A 19,072-nucleotide genomic window follows, 5' to 3' on the forward strand; every position below is an offset into this window, starting at 1 on the left:
TGACTTTCCCATCACTAGCACAAGAGGATTGTGTAGTTCAGACCTTTGGCATGTTGGCATGTTGTGACACCCAACACTCCCAGGGCCTGTGATCTGAGTGGAGAACACCATTTCACCAAGAGATGAGTTACAATCAATTTCCTTTAGGGTGTCCATAAAAATCACAGTCTCACAGGCACTCCTCCAGTTCAGTCATTCATGATGGCTGCCAGTCACATGGCTGTTCTCATGGCCCTCTGTCTCAGGCCTCCTTCCTGTCCAGTCTCTGCCCAGCAGATCTGTTTTCTGCAGGACAGTGTTTGCCAACAACCTGTACTAGTATGGAAACTACCAGTTTCATTACTGTTTTTCCCTGTTTTGATGTGGACTTACCTCACCACCTTTGTCTTCCTGAATGTCCTGGACTCTGTGAGAGTGTCAGCTCCTTGTGCAGAGCTTGTCCATCACACTCATGATCTGGGAACTAGTGCCTAGAAAGAGCCTTGCATGTCACTATGCCTATTGAATGGCAACTGACAAAAGGACAGATCACACCACTTCACATTGACAATCTAGAAGCTGGGGGTCACATCTCAGAGCCAATCTTCACACTTCCTCCTTGTGGGTAAGAATGACATCAGCTCTGTGAAGAGAATGACCACTTCACATAGACAGTGTAGAAGGTGGGCTCACACCTCAGAGCCAATCTTCACTCTTCCTCCTTGTGAGTAAGAAGGAAGTGAGGTCTGTGAAGAGAATAGTTGCTTTCATGATGCTTCAGAAAGACTGGAGCAGGCACAGTCCAGAAAGTGAGGCACTGGCTGCATTGCAAGAACTGGGAGACCAGCTCTCTCAGAGATCCCACACCTAGAACACAATCCAGAGGAAATGCAGTGGCAGTGGTCAGGGGACACTCATTGAATTATCTGTAGAGTCCCTACTCCAGGCTCTTCAGTCTCAAGACTGAGAAGCAAGGCTGAGGGAGTGTCAGGGAGAAATTGCTGTCATTTGATGACAGCGCTGTCACTAGGAAGACACCAGCATACACTGAAGGTCTGAAGAAGGATTAAGGGCTTGCACCATATAGCTTCCAGGTACAGCTATATAATTTTTGTATGCAGCCTCCCACTGTCACAGTCCTCCTCTCCTTTCTGTCTTCTAAGTTACAGCAGTACTTTTTAAGACCAGGTCTCCTTTATTGAGACAGGGAAATCACATGAGCTTGGGCAGAATAGCCTTGAGTGCTCTTCAGTGCATCCCAGGAACTTACCACTCTCCCAGTATGGTCAGAAGCACCCACTATCCAAAGCTGGTGGATTCTGAGTGTTGGTGTTGACTCAGATCCAGAAGTAGCACTCAGTTCTCACACTTGAAGTCCACCTCCTTTTGAGGCCTGAGCTTCTCTCGTCAGCATTAGAAAGTGACTCAATTGTTGTTATTTTTGCATTCAGCATCCCACTCTCATAGTCCTCTTGTCTTCCATGTCACCATAGTGACAGTAGCACAGTGTTGGGGCAGGGTGGGTGTGTTCATATGGATACAGGGGGATAATCACATCATTGTCAAGGGCAGAATGGTCTTGTCAGAGAATAGTCTGCTGGCTCAAGTGTTTCTGCAGTAGATGTTGTCAACACAGCCTCTCAGCCCTTTCTGCAGCTCTCATGGGATTTTCCAGAGACTGTCCATCCTGAATGTTCATACAGACAAGAGAGGAGAGAGAGGTCCAGATCTTTTCACATGTTTTCCCTGAAGTGTGGAACAAGATTCAATTCTGAGCATGGGAAGGAAATGTCTTCATCTTGATAGGTGATAGAATGAATGGAGGCAGGGAGAAAAACAAGGACCAGCTTATAGGTCCTATGAGAATGAATATTATTTGGTCTTGGGGTACAAAGATTGAAGGAGTCTTTTTGGATCTTTTTGCATGTTTATCAGATACTTTTGGAGGCTACAAAATAGGCCCCGTTCTTGTGAATAGAATCTCTGTGGAGAATTCTGTATCATTGTGTACACATCTCATTAGTGAACTGACTGTTGCTTTATTGGCTGGGCATGCAATAAAAAGTGTGGGAATTCAGTCTCTCCCTTGTCTACAGATGCTGGTTTCCATTCTCGGCAGATGCTCCACACTGATACAACAACCACAGGGCTCAGGCCCTGGTGTCCTTCTAAACTGCAGGGAGACTTTGAGGTGGACCACTAGAGCCTTGGCAATTGATCCTCTGCCAGGCACAAGATCATCATATTAGATTCCATCTGGACACTGGTCCCTGTGTACAACAGCCTCCTCTCTTTTCAGCATACCTTGCTCAGGTAGGAGAATTTTACTTTGTGTTTCTAGTTCAGTGTTGTGATTCTGAGGTGTGATCCTCAGCCCCAATGAACCACTGCCCTCATAGTCAAGGATCCAGGACCTTTCTGGCCTCGCAAGCACCAGCTTCTGCAGCACAGCACCATCATCTGCAGAAGAGAAGCTGAAGGAGGGAAACACATTAGACTTGAGGGGGACTTCAACCTGGTACCATGGACATTGGCAGTCTCATCCCTTCTGTGAACCTCCTACTGAATGAGAACTCTCTTGGTGGATGACATTAAGGTAAGAGCCAAAGGTCTCAGGAGGGAAGGACTCTGGATCAAGTGCAGAGATGGGAGAAGTTATGGACCCTTTCCATAAGACTAGCATAATAGTGTATGCCGAGGCTCTAAATGCCACAGTGAGATTCTGGAGACACCACAACCATCTCCTCTCTAAGAGGCATGCCTGATACACAGGAACTGGGTATCCAGATCTGCTTCCCCATGTAGGTATCCAAGCATCAATGTCAGACTTCACAGGGCTCTGCACACTCTGCCTGTCCAATTGAATTGTAGAAAGACACTAGGCTGGTCCCTTTGTACTTTGCCATGGTCGCTCTGCTAGGCACTAGATCCCCAAGCACAGTGTCTATCTGAATATGTTCAGCATGGAGGAAAGCTCAACATGCCCACTTTACCCTGGCTGTACTCAGTCACTTGCTGATTACTGCTAGTTCAATTGCATCAGATACCACCTAGGCATTATCCAACAAGATTTCTTCCTCACATGGTAAGCCAAGGAGCAGACTTTAATCCATCTGGAGTAGAAATACATCTGAGCACCCCAAGAGACCCCAGAAAAATACCCTTTTTTATTTTTCCAGTGAGAAGACATGAATAAAACAGAGACAAAAAATCAGAGCTGAGATGCACCCTCCCATACCTGCCTGCCCTTTCATTGGTTTCTGCATCCGGCCTCTTTCAGGGGAGCCACTTTCTTTAAGGACAAGTGCCGCTGGGTTTTTGTGGTTGGAGCCTGGGGGCAGCAACAATGTTTTGATAGGCAATGCCTGATACTCCTGCCTAGTCTCTTGAAGCACCCAGTCTTCAGAGGGAGAGATGTTTCCACAGCAAAGTCTTGTTCAGGTGGTGGGCATATTTCATCTTCTGATGAGGTACTGGAGACACATGGGGCAGCCACAGCTCCGGAATGGAGGGCACAGGTGGAAGCACCACTGTTCTTTGTGGGACAGTGTAGAGCAATGGGAGGCATGGAGACATTTCTGGCCACCTTGTGTCCTGATGGTGTCAGGGCAACAGGGCCCTGCTGTCCTGAGGGCGAGATGTGGAGGAGGCCAAAGATGGGTTCACTGGCCCTTCTTTTGAGGGGAAGACCCGAATCAGAGATGTGTGCTGGTGATGGCGGTGGCGCAGGGCAGGGATCCGCAGGCTTGGCTGATGTGGTTGATGTATGCTCTATCCCTTTGCGTACCTGTTCTTTTAAAAGTAAATATGTCCCCATCTTTTCATCAAACTTGTTTTTACGCAGGGATTCCAAGATGTCATTGGCATTAAACCCCATGTCACAGAGCATGTGTATGATGTTGGAATCTGGGTATTTATCAGTTGGTATATTGATGTCACATTTCCTTACCCATGGATGTCTCTCAATATCTTCAGTAGAGGGCCTCATCTCTGGGGAAATGGTGAAGAGCTGGTGAATTAGGTTTTCAAGTTGTGCAGAGAAGTTAGGTGGAATTTTATAGGTCCCCCATGGTGATCTTATTCTCCAGCTCTTTCATGGTGCTTCCTGTGAAGGGGTAGTACCCAGTGGTGATAATATACAGTAGCATACCCCATCTCCACACATGTCTTCCTGCCATCATATGGCTTCCCTAGTACCAGCTCTGAGGCATAAAATTCCTTGGTTCCACACTTTCCTTTCAGTAAGCTGCCAGGTCTGCATTTGATGGCCAGCCCAAAGTCTGTCAATTTCACATTGCCTTCTGCATCTATTAATATATTTTGGGGTTTAATGTCTCGATGGATAATGCCAAGGTTGTGGCAGTACTTTATGGCTGCCACTATCTGCTCGAATATTTTCTTTGCCTCTTCCTCCTGCAGTGGCCATTCTCCTATATTAATTCAAATAAGCTTCTTCTTGGAGCATACTCCATTACAAAGTGAATGTAGCCATGTTATAACAAAGTGATGTTATTAGAAACTGGAAGAGGCAAATAATGTTAGGATGGTTTAGTGTCTCCAATGTTGCTCTTTCTGACAGGATAATGTCGATGTTCTTCTTGGTGATCTATATTGTTTTTATGGCAACCAGAGCATTGGTTTCCAAATGCCAGGCTAATGTCACAGTGCCAAATGTACCCTTGCCAAGAAACAGAAGCACTCTGTACTGACTCCCCAAATTCTTCTGTTTGGAGTTGCTGGCCATGAGGCTAAGTGTTCCCTGTGCTCTGCTGCACACAGGGTATAAGGTACAGTGACCCAAGAACTAAGAAACTAGACAGCTATGAAGAAGTCTCACAGGTCATCAAAAACAGCTCCCTCCTCTGTATGGACAAATACAGCAGGCAGGTCCACAGTCTTATACAGAGGACACTTGTGAGGTCAGAGCACAAAATGCACCAACAGAGAAGGTTATAACCCATAGTGGCTGTCCTCCCTCTGGCCCAGAGGGATCTTTGCATTCTCATGAAAAGGAGACTATCTGTTGGGAACTGCACTAGCCCCACGTTGGGCGCTAAAAATGTTGAGGCCCGAGCGGCCCCACTTTGGGCAGCCAAAAATGTTGCGGCCCTCTCCACTCCACACTTGGCTGCCACTGTTTCCCAGCCCAAGCTGCAGCTCCGGTCTGCGGGTCAGGGTTCAGCAAGAGAGAGAGTGAGGATGGACTCGAAGAATGGAGACCAGACAGAGTGTGATTCAATCCCGTTTATTCTTCAGTCTCTCTTCCTAGTCCAAGTCCCAAGTCTTGAGTTCCTAGTTGTACTCCTTCTAGTTCCTAGTTGTACTCAATGAAGTGTCTGATTCTCTGTTACTCCAAATTATTCGGAACTCTCCTGTCTGCCTCTCGCCTTTTATATGTCTCATGTCTAAGCCGTGCCTTTAGGTCTTGTCTCTAAATCTGATCTCTAAGTCACACCTTTAAGTCACACACCTTTAATCTCACACACCTTTAATCTCACACACCCAAGGTATCTAAACCAAGATTATCAGAGTGTGCTTACCTGTTGTAGGCTGATGTAAAACAAGTCTCATGTCAGGGTATATGGCTCAAGATGGCTGCAAAGCCAATAGCCACTTTCTGCTAAAAGTCGGCTCCCAACAACTATCCTCTATCAGATTCTTCTCCAGCAGATCAAAGAGACAGATGTTTACTTGTTTAGCAATCACAGGCAGCAGAGTACATTCGTGGCCTTTGTAGCTGGATGCTGAGTGTGTCAAACCAACATCTGGACTTTCAAGGATGAGGTGCATTTTGGACAAGTGTTCTCGGAGAGAGGCTAAGTCATCATCATAAAATATAACTGGGAGCTTTTCTACCCAGCCACTTTATTCTCAGAATAAGATTCTGAGACTTAATTATTCATGAAGAAATACCTAGACCATAAGGTTTGGCCAGGTTCCCAGCTAGCTTATATGTGATATAACCCATTTATTCTAGTCTGTGTCTGCCACATGGGTGGTTATCTCTCCTGAGATTCATGTTTCTGTCTTCCTCAGGGTTCAAGGCCAATCTGCAGGTCTTCACAGTCCTATCTCTGCAGTCCTATCTCTCTCTGCCTCATGTCCCACCTTCTATTACTTAATTGACCATCAACTTTTTTACTGACAATTCATGGTTGTACACAGTACTAAAGATATTCTCTGTATATATCCCCCTCCATAGTTCAACTATATTCCCATCTCTAACATTAGTAAACTACAACCCAGAGGAACAACTGTGAAAAACAGCAGATAAGAATTACATTCACATTGTCCATTCTATCTGTATTTGGCCAAATTGGGGAAAAGTACTCTACAATCAGAACTATCTTGGTGATTGGGTTTGAGTTTTTATACAGACTTTTTTTTTTTTATAAACAATGCATTTATAAACCTAAGAATATCTCCTTAGACATTAAAACATTTTTTCAAATCCTAAAAATTTAAGCTGAAATATGAGACTATGACTACCTAGTTTTCAATTCCATCAGAGACCTGAGGAGTTAAATGGCCTGAGTATCCTGAAAGGACAGAAAAAGCAGCTTCCAAATCTATAGAAATGAAAGAGACATCTGGTTGCACAGACAGTCACCCAAAATGTCTATAAGTCTTTGGACCATCCATCTTTAGTCTTGTGGCCTAGAATATCTGACAGACTTTTCTATAAATCAGGAATGGTGAAGGATTCCTTACCTTCTCCTAGTAGAGCTTGGCCATCGACTTCCTTGAGTCTTTTTTATCCACAGCTTAGACAGCATTCTGTCTGCAGTTTATACAAGCACAATTTCTTGCCTGGTATCTAGCTTGTTACATTTGAAGCAAACTCCATATAGATGTTCTTCAATGCTCATCATCTTTTTTGAAGTAGTGTCCGTGTGCTGCCAGGAACAGACATATCTCACTTTAAGAGCATTTTATTAAGAAAACATCTTTAAACGACATATTCTGTAGTTGTTTGAGGCTTTTGAAGACTAGCTATAGTAGATGTGAATTTCATGTTTGTAGATAACTATCTGCTCACTATGAGATACATTTTCTGTAATCAACAATACTTCTATTGAACAAGCCCTTAAGTTTGATTGACTAACTAGAAACTTGCATTTCTTAATTATTCTAGACACTTTGCAACAGCAGCCTTCAAGGATTAGAACTTCACATTACATAGGTACAACACCTTAAAGAGTGTTGAAACATATATACATAGTATATTCTTGCAAACAGAATAATTTTCTGTATCAAGATACAAAGTCCATAGCAAATGTAAAAATATTTGTCTTGTTGATTTAAGAATCTACCGTTTTTATTCATACACTCTTACACACACACACACACACACACACACACACACACACACATTTCCTGTCCCCTTCCATTTTATTTCATGCCTTCTCCATGTTTCCCAGAACATTAGATAGGAGCAGGTGGATAGAGTAAAGAGAAAGGAAGAAAAACCGAAATCCCTGAGTCTAACATCCCTTACTCTGATTCCACCCTGACCAATCCAATTAACAGCTTTTAACTAATCCCTCTTAAAGGAGGACAAATATAAATAACCCAATTTATGACCAAAACCATCTTCCCCACCTTTGGTGAGTGGGGTGTCATTCTCTTGAAATTGCTTCCTACTGTTTGGTGGTGTCTTTTCCTTATGTGTGTCCAAAGAAAATTGGGATATTGTCTAGTGTTAAGAAAGCTGGTTGTACTATTAGTTGTCCAAGTTCTGTTTCTTAAAAGGTGCAAGGCTTAAATCAAGGCCCCCGTGGAACAGTCTAAGAGTCTGAACCAACTATGATGTTTGATCAATCAGCTATTGATGTAGTCTAAGGTTGAGCCGAGCAAGATGCTAGAATAAATATGTCTCAGGGTCATAGTATCATACTCAGCTTCCCAAAGGGTGAATCTTGCCCTGGCTTCTTTTACATCATTGTTGTCTGTAAGCATGTAAACTTTTACAGATAATACATATTTCTGCTTAACATATATATGAAATATGAGGTGTGCCCAATCAGCTAAAGAGGATTTGATGACATCTGTTTGAGCTAATAGGCTTTTGTTTTTCTAAGTTTGCTTGGACTATATAACCAAAGTTTAATATGAATTTTCATCTATGCTGTTTCAAAGGATGGCATGACTCTACCCTGAAGATTCTGTAGCCAACAAGATTTATTGGTAATATTTACCTTGGACAAGGTAACTCCATTTAATCTGCCACCTTCAGTCACTTAGGACACAGGTAGAGTGCGTGATTAACAAGTATCCACCTCCAGAGATTTAAATATTAATGAATTATCAAAAGGGTGCTTTTTTGGCCCTTCTTAGAAGGCGTAACAAAATACTCATGGGAGCAAATATAGAGACAAAGTATGGGACAGAAACTGAAGGAGGGGCCGTCTGGAGACCATTTCACTTGGGTATCCATCCCATGTGCAGTCACCAAAGGTAGACACTGAAGTGGATGTTAGGAAGTGCATGCTGACAAGAGCCTGATATAGCTGTCTCCTTAGAGGTCTGCCAGAGTCTGACATATTCCGAGGCGGATGCTCACAGCTAAACATTGAACTGATGAAGGGGTTCCCAATTGGAGAAATTAGAGAGAAGAGTGAAGGAGCTGAAAGGGTTTGTGGCCCCATGAGCAGAGCAACAATACCAACCAACCAGAGCTCCCAGGGTCTAAACCACCAGCCTGGGAGCATATAGAGAGGAACCCATGGCTCCAGCTGTATATATAGGGGAGGATGGCCTTTTCCGGCATAGGTGGGAGAGGAGATCCTTGGTCCCATGAAGGCTGAATACTGAGGGGGGGATTTGAGGGTGGGGAGGTGGGAGTGGGGGTAGGTGGGGGCATATCTTCATAGAAGCAGGAGGAGGGGTGTAGGGCAGTGGGCTGTGAGAAGCATCTGGGTGCTTGGTTGAGAATGAGCTTGGAACCCCAGAACCTTTATTGGATGGCAGGAGTTCAGCTCTGCTCCCAGGCCCTGGTTCTTTTCATTTACCTTCAGCCCTCCAACAACCACTCCCACAGAGAGGTCTATGGCCAATAGTCAAGAGGAACAGGCCTCAGGCCCTAGAGAGATTTACATACTAATTAGGTCCCTGAAGGCCAGAGGGTAGAGCCAATTAAGCATTCTTCCCCAGCTCCTCCCCGCTCTTTTTCTCCCTATTTAACGCAGGTCTGCCCTGGGTTTTGGGGGGGTGTATCCAGATCCATCCACCATCTGCCATGACATTAAAGCCTGTAAAAACCCATGGGCTTTCTAGCGTCATTGGGACCGCATTGTAACAAACCATGGAGCCACAGCAGCCAGGCCTAACTTCATCCTGGAGGAACTCCCTACATTCCCAGCAGCCTTACCCACAGCTGGGTGTGAGGACCCCTGTGTTCTCCAGCCAAAATTACCTACAGAGGGAGATGGGATAGGAGGTTCCTGGGTGGTGGGAGGAATGGGTTAAGGAGATAAAATCTGAAATGTAAATATAATATCCAATAATAAAAAAGAAGCCTCTCATCTCTGTTCTATGACCTCAAACCTAGCATTTCATCCTGTTTCTGTCTTATCTAAGTCAACTATATTCTGAAACTACTTAAAGGTGTTATATAAAACTACAATCATTACAGAACTTATAATCATTTCTTGCTTACAGTCAAAACACAATTATATGGGGTCCAAATGCCATCTGTCATTGTATTTTTCTCCATTTCTTGATGCAAACATATTTTTTGTTTTAGTCTCTAACTTTCTCCTTTCTTTGGAGACTTGATTATATTATTTACAAATTATTCCTTTCTGAGTGTTTTAGACCCAGGTTCTTTTCTCTTGTATTGTTTTCACATTCAATACATTTCCCTTTGAGAAGTTTGGGGCTTCTCAGTGCCACCACAACTCAGTGACATGTTCTTGCTGCCTTTCTGTCTTTTTGCAGGCTCCATAGGGGAGCGAATGTCTATGGCAGCTGGCTTCCATCTCTCTACCTGATCCAGCAGGCTGCCCTTGACAGTTTTTGGGGTAGAGCTTCTCTTTGCCCTGTATCTGCTGCCCACCCAGGGATAATAGATCAGGCTCTCAGAATGCCACTGCATAGCTTTCGTCGAGGGGCCATTGCAGGTTCTTCTCACAGGCACATGCTAGTTTGTGAGAGGCCCAGGTTGCTCAGTTCCTCTGCTGTGACTGGGAAGTACATTAAAGCTGCAGCCTGAGAGAGAATTTTGTCAGCTCTGCACCCTCCAGCTCTTTTGCTTCATGAGCCTCCAATTACAGGAGCAGCACCTGGGAAGTGCACTGAGGGTGCAGGAGAAGAGCCCTTATTTTTTCCCATGAGGCTACTATCTATCTATCTATCTATCTATCTATCTATCATCTATCAATTTTCTATCTGTCTGTCTGTCTGTCTGTCTATCTATTTTAGAGCAGCCAGATTCTGCATTACCTCTCCGTGGTTCACTGTTCTTTTTCTATGAAATTGTCTTCCAAACAGGAGATCTCAGGCTCTAAGCTTGATTTGTAGCCTCACAGTCAGTGTTCTATTGGTAACTACTGCCTTTTCTACCCAGCCTCATTGTTCCCAGAATAACGACTTGTAGACTTAATAACATAAATGTCCAGGCCATAAGCACTGGTTTAATCACACACTAGCTCACAACTTATATAACTTATTTGTCCTATTCAATGTCTGACACATTTTTGTTTACCTGTCCTCGGTTTCATGAGTCCACCTTCCTCAGATTTCAGGGTCAAACTCGTGCTCTTGCCTCTTTCCCAGCATGTTCTCTCTCTGCTGGTGGTTCTCACTTCTGTTTCCTGACTCAGCCAATAGGGCATAAGCTTTATATTGGCAGGTGATGCTTGTACAAAGTACATATCAGAGTCTGTCTACAAGTGAGTGTTGTCAAAGCTACGTTCACAGGCATCTGATTTTGTAAGAAAGGCAGTAAGATCCATGGCATGAGGAGCCCTTGACTCTCTCTAAGCTGGACCTGCAATTCTTTGTTCTGGCCCAGAGTCTTGCTTCCAGTGTGCATTAAAGGGCCTCATTAGATGGGAAAGCCAGAAAAGAAGTGGAGTCCTCTATATTATCTTTGGCATGAATATACTCAACTTCTGAGAAGCACTGAAGACTCCCCTCCAGGCTCCTGTCATGACTCTTCACCTCAGGGAGTCTTGAGGTGACTCCTTACAGATAGGAGAATGGATTTTTAGTTCTCCCCTGTGATCCTGTGTGATTATTTGACCTTAAATCAATTTTCCAGGGACTATCAGGACATCTTCTAGAGACCTTCTGCAGCCTATGGTCTGCTTTGGGGGAGTTCTGCAGTTATTCCTGTCTCTTACTTGCTGAGACACTGCTCCATTTGTGGGACAGGATCTCATTCTGAACCAGAGGTCAAGCCCTTGTTTGTCTTTGAAACAAACATAAACTAGCTCATAAGGGACTGGTGGGGGCTGAGGGACCAAATAAAACAACTGCTTTTTCCTGATCCACATCCCTGGTCCTGCTCATATTCTCCTCAGAGACAGGACCTGTTCCCCATCAAGCAATGGACTAGGGTGTATCATTGTTTCTCCCTTGCAAATGTATTGTTTATTCTCTTAGTGTAAATGCATTCTCTCAGGCTTTCTGCCTCATTGTGGTAACTTAAACCTCGTACTAGAAGGTTGTAGCCTTCATCTGATCTATCAAGGTCTAGAATGTTTTTACCTCTGAGACTTACTGTGGAATACACTCACCCCTTCCTGGCTCTTTCTGCTCTCTGTGAATCTCTCCCAGTAAAACTGATTCCTTGTCTTCCTTTCTCTTTTTACACTGCTCTCTCTTAAGTAGCCTCTTTCTCTTTCCCCCTTTCTTTGAATTCTCGAGAGTGAGGCATATCCTCTTGTGTCAAATGTTTCTCTGATTCATCCCTTTTTCTGCTACTCAATTAGATATAACTTTCCAATGCGGTGCTATTTTTTTTTTACAATATTAACATTACCTTCCTTGTTTTGGATTAAAAATGTGTATAAAGAGTGAATCATACTACTACTAGGAACATGTTTCACCAAGAAATATCACAATCTTGTTTTAGTGTATAATCGAATATCCTGGAAGCATTCATAGACAGTGGTTCTACCATCCAGTCATTTATTTTCTCAGTTTGCATTCTATGGCTGTGATCAATGCCATGGCCAAAAGCACGTTAGCGAGGACGTGATTGATTTAGTTTGTGTATCCCAGTCAACCATTCACTGAGGAAAGTCAGTGTAAAAGGTCAAGCAAGAGCAGAGGCAAGAATCATGGAAGAAATTTACTCACCTACTTTTTCTCCCTGCCTTCCTCACCCTGACTTCTTATTTGACCAAAATCCACTGCTTAGGGGTGGTGCTGCCCACAGTGGTCTATGTGGACCCCATCAGGGATCAAGAAAACAGCTCATGGATGTGATCACATAACTAAATGTGGAGGTAATTTCTTGGTTGAATTTTTCTCCCTTTGCCCCTCTTGTGTCAAGTTGACAAAAAACATTCAGTACTTTTGCCTTCTCTCAGTGTGAGTCTATTTCCTTCTCACTCTGCAGACTAAGAGGCAGAGTTCTCAAACAAGGTGGATGGCCCAATGATAGCCTCCTACTTTTGTTTATTTGTTTGTTTGTTTCCAGGCAGATCTGTGATTGGTTTTACTTTGTAAATCTAGAAGTGTGCTGGAAAATGATGCAATGAATTCCTATCTCTTTCCAAACTGAAGACAGTTTAGGATGGTTAGTCAGCCAGTTCAGAAGCCTTGCTTCTTAAGAAAGGGGGGGGGGAGCTGAGAAGTGAGTGAAAAGGAAGGAAGCACTGGAGGCTTTGACAGCAGGACCAGCCCTGGGGTCCATAGCTGGAACAGATCCTTTTTGCCTGTACTCACTGACCAATCACTTTATAAAACTCTGCTTCTGGCCTTTGTTTGGGGATCTGTTACTTTTGTTGCCACCTCCTTGTTGCTGTTCTCTGAAGTTTCTACTTCCTCCTTGCTGTCCCTGCAGCCCTTGACCCTGGAAGTTCCTGCTTCCACCCTGCTGTCCTCTGAAAGCGCCATGGCAGCCATCCCGCTGACCCCTGCTGCCTTCATATCCTTCCCAGGGTCCTTCCAGCTCCAGCTGCTCAGTGGTCATGGTGAGCTGCCAGCGTCTGGAATCATGCCACTTCTCCTGTTCTGTGAGTGCTTCAGTGTGGACATCAAAACAAACTCCCAGGTTTCCTCTGAGGAAGAGCATCCCCTTCACTTTGGCTCAAAGATCTCATCCCGCTGCTCTTCAAGCTCCTTCCAAGCATATCTAGTGTTGGGCATCTTGATAGAGGACGGGATGATCATGCTCACAACGCATGCCTGTGAATTGATCAGGGAATGCTCGACAGATGCAGCCCCTGAGATGTGGGCCAGAGCAGCGGCCAGGGTCTCTACAGCTCCTTTCTCCTCAATCAGCTTCTCAGCTGACACTGCTTGAAATGGTCAATGGGAGTGGGAGTCACAGACTCCAAAAGCCTGATGGCATCTTTGCTGGAGGCTTGTATTATTTCTGTTGCAGAAGGAGCACCTATCCACTTAAATTTAATTCCTGCTTTCCTCTCTAAACTTGCACCAACTGGTACTCTGTTTTGTGCTGATAAAAACAGAGGTAACCCCCTGTCCCTCCAGCTCTGCCTGTTCTCCCCAAACGATGAATGTGACGCCACATCCTTTGGTGGACAGCTCTAAACAACCAAGTCAACTTCAGGAATGTCTAACCCACGGGCAGCAACACTGGTTGCAACCAAAACTCCAAAATTTCCATTTTGGAAACCTTTCAGGCTGATTTCCCTTTGCTTTTGTGGACTGTCACCATGTAAGGACTGGGCAGCCTGCTGTATGCATGTGTTTTGTGAAAGTTTCTGGGCATCTTTCTTGGTTTCACAGAAGATGATCCTGTGCCCTTGATGACCACTGTACACTCAGATCACAACCCCAATCACTGCTGCCCTCTGTCAGTGACAACTAATCTCCAGGTGCTCCACAGTTGAGGCTGCTTTCTGAGAACTTTTACCAATGAGTCCACCTGTTCATATGCAGATTTCATGTATTTCTTAGCAACATTAAATACCCAGTGAGGGAAAGTTGCAGAAGAAAGCAATGTTTCAGAGTTGTCTTCAGAATCTAACTTGTATGCCGCATATAAAATTTCTTCCACTTGATCAGCAAAACCCACATCCACTATCTGGTAGACTTCATCCAGAACAATGTGTGTGTTTGGTGAATTCTTGCTTGCCATTCTGCAAGTGGTCTTTAATATGACCTGGGGTCCCAACCAGGATATCAGTCCCACTCTGCCTTCGTTCAATTTGACCACCGTAGGTAGTTTCACCATAAAAACAAGCTACTGATAGCCTTTTGGTGATGTTACTGAAGTCTTTGCTCACTTGATTTTCAAATTCTCTTGTAGGTGCAGGAATTAGTACCTGAGGCGCTTGGCATCTTTCTCTCTTGTAGCCCACCTTGAAGTTTCTTAATCAAAGAAATCACAAAGGAGAACATTTTCCTGGATCCTGTCTGTGCTTGGGCAATTAAGTCTTTCCCACTGTATACATGGTGGAATGTCTTGGCTTGTATAGGAAACAGAAAGTTCATCCCACAAGCTCTGAGAAGCTTGACAGTCTCTCCTGATATGAGAAAATTAGAGAACGCACCTTCTTTCTACTCCATGGGTATTTTCTTTTCTCTCTCCCTATTACTTTCTTCACCAGGAGTTTCCCTGGGTTTGGAGTTTGGTTTGAAATGGGAGAGTCCATTCTTCATCCTGGGGCTTTTCTCTCCCATGTCTCCATTTGCTTCCTTCCCTTTCTTTTTCTTCTTGGGCTTAGGAAGGTCTCCTTTTTTAAAAGGTTCCTTGGTTTTTATCTCTTTGGTTTTAACAGTGGCTTCATTCTTCTCAAGGGGCTCCCTTTTCCTCTTGGGCATTTTGCTTTTAGAAGTATTGTCTTGAGGCTCCTGCTTTTGCTTCTTAGCCTTCTTGGATGTAGGGGGAATCCACATCATCTTCAGAAGGCTGTTCCTTTTAACTGTTTTTGCTTTGGAGTAAGCAGCCTCTTCCATTCTCTTTCCTAGTTTTCTTTTCGCTTGGCTTCAGAAGCATCTCCATGTTCTCCTCAGCCCTGTCTGATCCCACCTTGGATGCACTCCAGAGTTTTTCAGTCATTATTCCGCAGTAACTGCTCAGGCCTACTACTTTTCTCAACTGTGTGTAAAGCAGAGAGAGTGACAGAGCAGCCTAATACTTGTCATTCAAGCTGAGTAGTATTCCATTGTGTAAATGATCCACATTTTCTTTATCCATTCTTCCATTGTGGGACATCTGGGTTGTTTCCAGTTTCTGTATATAACAAATAAGGCTGCTTTGAACATAGTGGAACGCATGTCTCTGTGGCATGGTGGGGCATTTTGGGATGTATCCCCAAAAGTGGTGTAGCTGAGTCTTCCAGTTTTCCGAAGAACCTCCAGATTGGTTTCCAGAGTGGTTGTACCAGTTTGCAATCCTCCTAGCAATGTATTGCCTTTTCTCCACACAACATGTGCTGTCACCAGAATTTTTGATCTTCAGCATTCTGATTGGTATAAGGTAGAATCTCAGGGTTGTTTTGATTTGTAGTTCCCTGATCACTAAGAACTTTTAACATTTCTTTAAGTTCTTCTTGTCCACTCGAGATTCCTCCATTGTGAATTCTCTATTTAGTTCTATACCACATTTTTTGATTGAGTTGTTCAGTTTTTTGGTGGTTAGGTTCTTGGATTCTTTATATATTTTGGATATTAGCCCTCTATCAGATGTAGGGTTAGTAAATATTTTTTTCCAAGCTGTAGGTTGCTGGTTTGTCCTATTGACTATATCATTTGCAGTCCCTAAGCTTTCCAGTTTCATGAGATCCTGTTTATCCATTCTTGATCTTAGAGCCCGAGTGACTGGAGCTCTGTTTAGGAAATCCCCCCAGCCACCAATGTGTTCCAGGCTCTTTCCCAATTTCTCTTGTATTGCATTCAATGTGTCTGTTTTTATGTTAAAATCCTTGATCCACTTGGACTTCACCTTTGTGCAGGATGACAAATATGGATCCATTTTCCTTTTTGTAGGTACAGACTGCCAGTTAGACCAGCACCAATTATTGAGGATGCTTTGTTTTTTTCCAATGTATATATTTTTTTGCTTCTTTGTTAAAGAGCAATTGTCCATAAGTGTGTGGTTTTACTGCTGGGTCTTCAATTGTATTCCACTGATAAACCTGTCTGTCTTTGTACCAACACTGCGCAGTTTTTATCACCATTGCTATGTAGTATAGCTTGACATCAGGGATGGTGATTCCCTGAGAAGTTCTTTTATTGTTAAGAATTGTTTTTGCTATTCTTGTGTTTTTTGTTTTGACAAATGAAATCGAGATTGCTCTTTCTAGTTTTTTTTTTTAAGAGTTGTGTTGGAATTTTGATGGTGATTGTTTTGAGTCTGTAGATAGCTTTTAGTAGGAGGGCTATTTTTACTATGTTAATTCTACAAAGCCATGAACATGGGCGATCTCTCCATTTTCTGAGGTCTTCTTCAATTTCTTTCTTGAGAGATTTGAAGTTCTTGTCATACAGATCTTTCATTTGTTTGGTTAGAGTTACTCCAGCCACTTTGCTGAAGTTGTTTTTCAGCTGTAGAAGTTTTCTGGTGGAATTTTTTGTGTTGCTTGTGTATACTATCATATCATTGGCAAATAGTGATACCTTGACTTCTTCTTTGCTAAGTTGTATCCCCTTTGATCTCTTCTTTTTTGTCTTCTTGCTCTGGCTAGAACTTCCAGTGCTGTACTGAGTAAATACTGGAGAGTGGTCCTCCTTGTCTTGTCCCTGATTTTAGTGGGATTGCTTCAAGTATCTCTCCATTTAATTTGATATTGGCTGTTGGTTTGCTCCATGTTGCTTTTATGATGTTCTGTTATGGGCTTTGAATTCCTGTTCTCTCCAATAATTTTTAAATGAAGGTGTGTTGTATTTTGTTAAATGTTTTTCAGCATCTAATGTGGTGACCAGGTGATTTTGTCTTTGATTTTGTTTATATAGTGGATTAAATTAGTGGAATTTTGGGTACTGAACCAACCTTGCATCCCTATGAGGAAGCCAACTTTACCATGGTGAATGACAATTTTGATGTGTTCTTTAAGTTGGTTTGTGAGAATTTTCTTGAGTATTTTTGCATTGATATTCATAAACGAAATTGGTCTGAAGCTCTCTTTGTTTAGTCCTTGTGTGGTTTAGGTATCAGAGTAATTGTGGTTTCATAGAATCAATTAGGTAGTCTACATTTTCAAGTTTTGTTTAAGATAGTTTTTTTGTAGTAGGATCTGATGTTTTTTTTTTTTTTTAAATTTTCTCAGTTTCTGTTTTATGTCTTCCTTTTCCATTATGGTTTTGTTAATTTAGATACTGTTTCTGTGCCCTTTAGTTAGTTTGGCTATGGATTTATCCATCTTGTTGATTTTCTCAAAGAACCAGCATTTGGTTTTGTTGATTCTTTGTATCATTCTCTTTGTTTCTATTTGGTTGATTTCAGCCCTGAGTTTGACTATTTCCTACTGTCTTCTCCTTTTGGATTTGTTAGCTTATTTCTGCTCTAGAGCTCTCAGGTGTGCTGTTAAGTTGCTAGTGTAGGATCTCTCCAGTTCTTTACTTGGGCACTTAGTGCTAAGAATTTTCCTCTTAGCGCTGCTTTCATTATATCCCGTAAGTTGGGGTATACTCTGTCATCCTTTTCATTGAATTCCAGGAAGTCTTTAATTTCTTTATTTCTTTCCTCACAAAGTTATCATTGAGTAGAGAGTTGTTCACTTTTCATGAGTATGTTGGTTTTCTGTTGTTTTTGTTGTTACTGAAGTCAAGCCATAGTCTGTGTTGATCTGATAGTATGCACAGGACTATTTCAGTCTTCCTGTAGTGGTTGAGGTCTGTTTTGTGACTGATTATATGGTCATATTTGGAGAAAGTAACATGAGATGCTGTGAAGAAGGTATATTCTTTAGTTTTAGGATGAAATGTTCTATAGATAACTGTAAATCCATTTGGTTTATAACCTCTATTAGTTTCAGTGTATTACTGTTTGCTTTCTGTTTCAGTCCTGTCCATTAGTGAGAATGGGGTGAAGTCTCTCACTCTTACTGTGTGTTGTTTAACGTGTGTTTTAAGGTTCAGTAAAGTTTCTTTTATGAATGTGGGTGTCCTTTCATTTGGGGCATAGATGTTCAGCCAGTGCGCCTTTTTGGAAGTCTCCCTCAAGTCTCTCCCTCTAAAGGTCTACTTAGTATTTAGTCAGAGCCTAAATAGTTCTTCTGTGGAAGAACTTCCTGACACAACTGTCCTCACAGTCAAGTACAGTTTATCAATAGCTTCTCTTGAAGCAGAATGGGACCATCAAGAGAAATGGCTGGTGGAAAGACCATTGCTGTTCTTGGAGATGATCTAATTTTGGTTTCCAGAACTCATGTCCCATGACTAATAATCACATGTATTTCCAGCTCCAGGTTGATCTCATGCCCTCTTCCGGTTGCTATAGGTGCCTGCGCTTGTATGCACAGCTTAAGTAAAGACAAAGAGTTTTACAGACACAAAGAGACACAGAAAGAAATAGAGTGAAAGAGCAAGAGAGAACTAAAAATAATGTTTTGAAATAAAGGGAATCAATATTTAATGTAAAATTCTGCAAATAAACACTATCTATTTTAATTTTATGTCAATCCCTGTGGCGTGGTGAAAACTCAGGCTATTCCCTGAGATGCCATGGAGAAATATAGGGGCTACTCTCTCCTCCACTGGACAAACACTTGTCCATGCTTGAGGAATATATTTAATCAAAATGGCAGAAAAATAACCCAGAAGTTACTCTGGCATTTGAATTTATCCTTAATAAGATACTGTGGTTGTGCTGGCAAGACACTGCAGTGGCAACGTGCACTACCTGTTCTTGCAGAGGAAGCAGGTTGGAGTCACAGGACCTACACTGTGGCTAACAACATGTTGAAACTCCAGTTCCATTGCATCAACATGTTCTTCTAGCTTCCTCACA

At 42.8% G+C, this 19,072-nt stretch overlaps 1 long non-coding RNA gene and 2 pseudogenes across 3 annotated transcripts in view; 1 reads left to right on the top strand and 2 right to left on the bottom strand.

Annotated features, from left to right (window-relative positions):
* Positions 1–19,072, top strand: part of LOC143436008 (uncharacterized) — a 103,542-nt gene that overhangs the window by 22,498 nt on the left and 61,972 nt on the right. For all 3 annotated transcript variants that reach the window (XR_013106265.1, XR_013106267.1, XR_013106266.1), the window contains exon 4: positions 2,076–2,292. This is a non-coding gene — a long non-coding RNA (uncharacterized LOC143436008). The remainder of the gene's footprint in view (positions 1–2,075; positions 2,293–19,072) is intronic.
* On the bottom strand, positions 3,230–4,723 carry LOC143436004 (putative sperm motility kinase W pseudogene; annotated as a pseudogene).
* On the bottom strand, positions 12,884–15,181 carry LOC143436459 (nucleolar RNA helicase 2 pseudogene; annotated as a pseudogene).

The sequence above is a fragment of the Arvicanthis niloticus genome, chromosome 22 (assembly GCF_011762505.2).
Source record: "Arvicanthis niloticus isolate mArvNil1 chromosome 22, mArvNil1.pat.X, whole genome shotgun sequence".
In the NCBI taxonomy this organism is placed as follows: Eukaryota; Metazoa; Chordata; class Mammalia; order Rodentia; family Muridae; genus Arvicanthis; species Arvicanthis niloticus.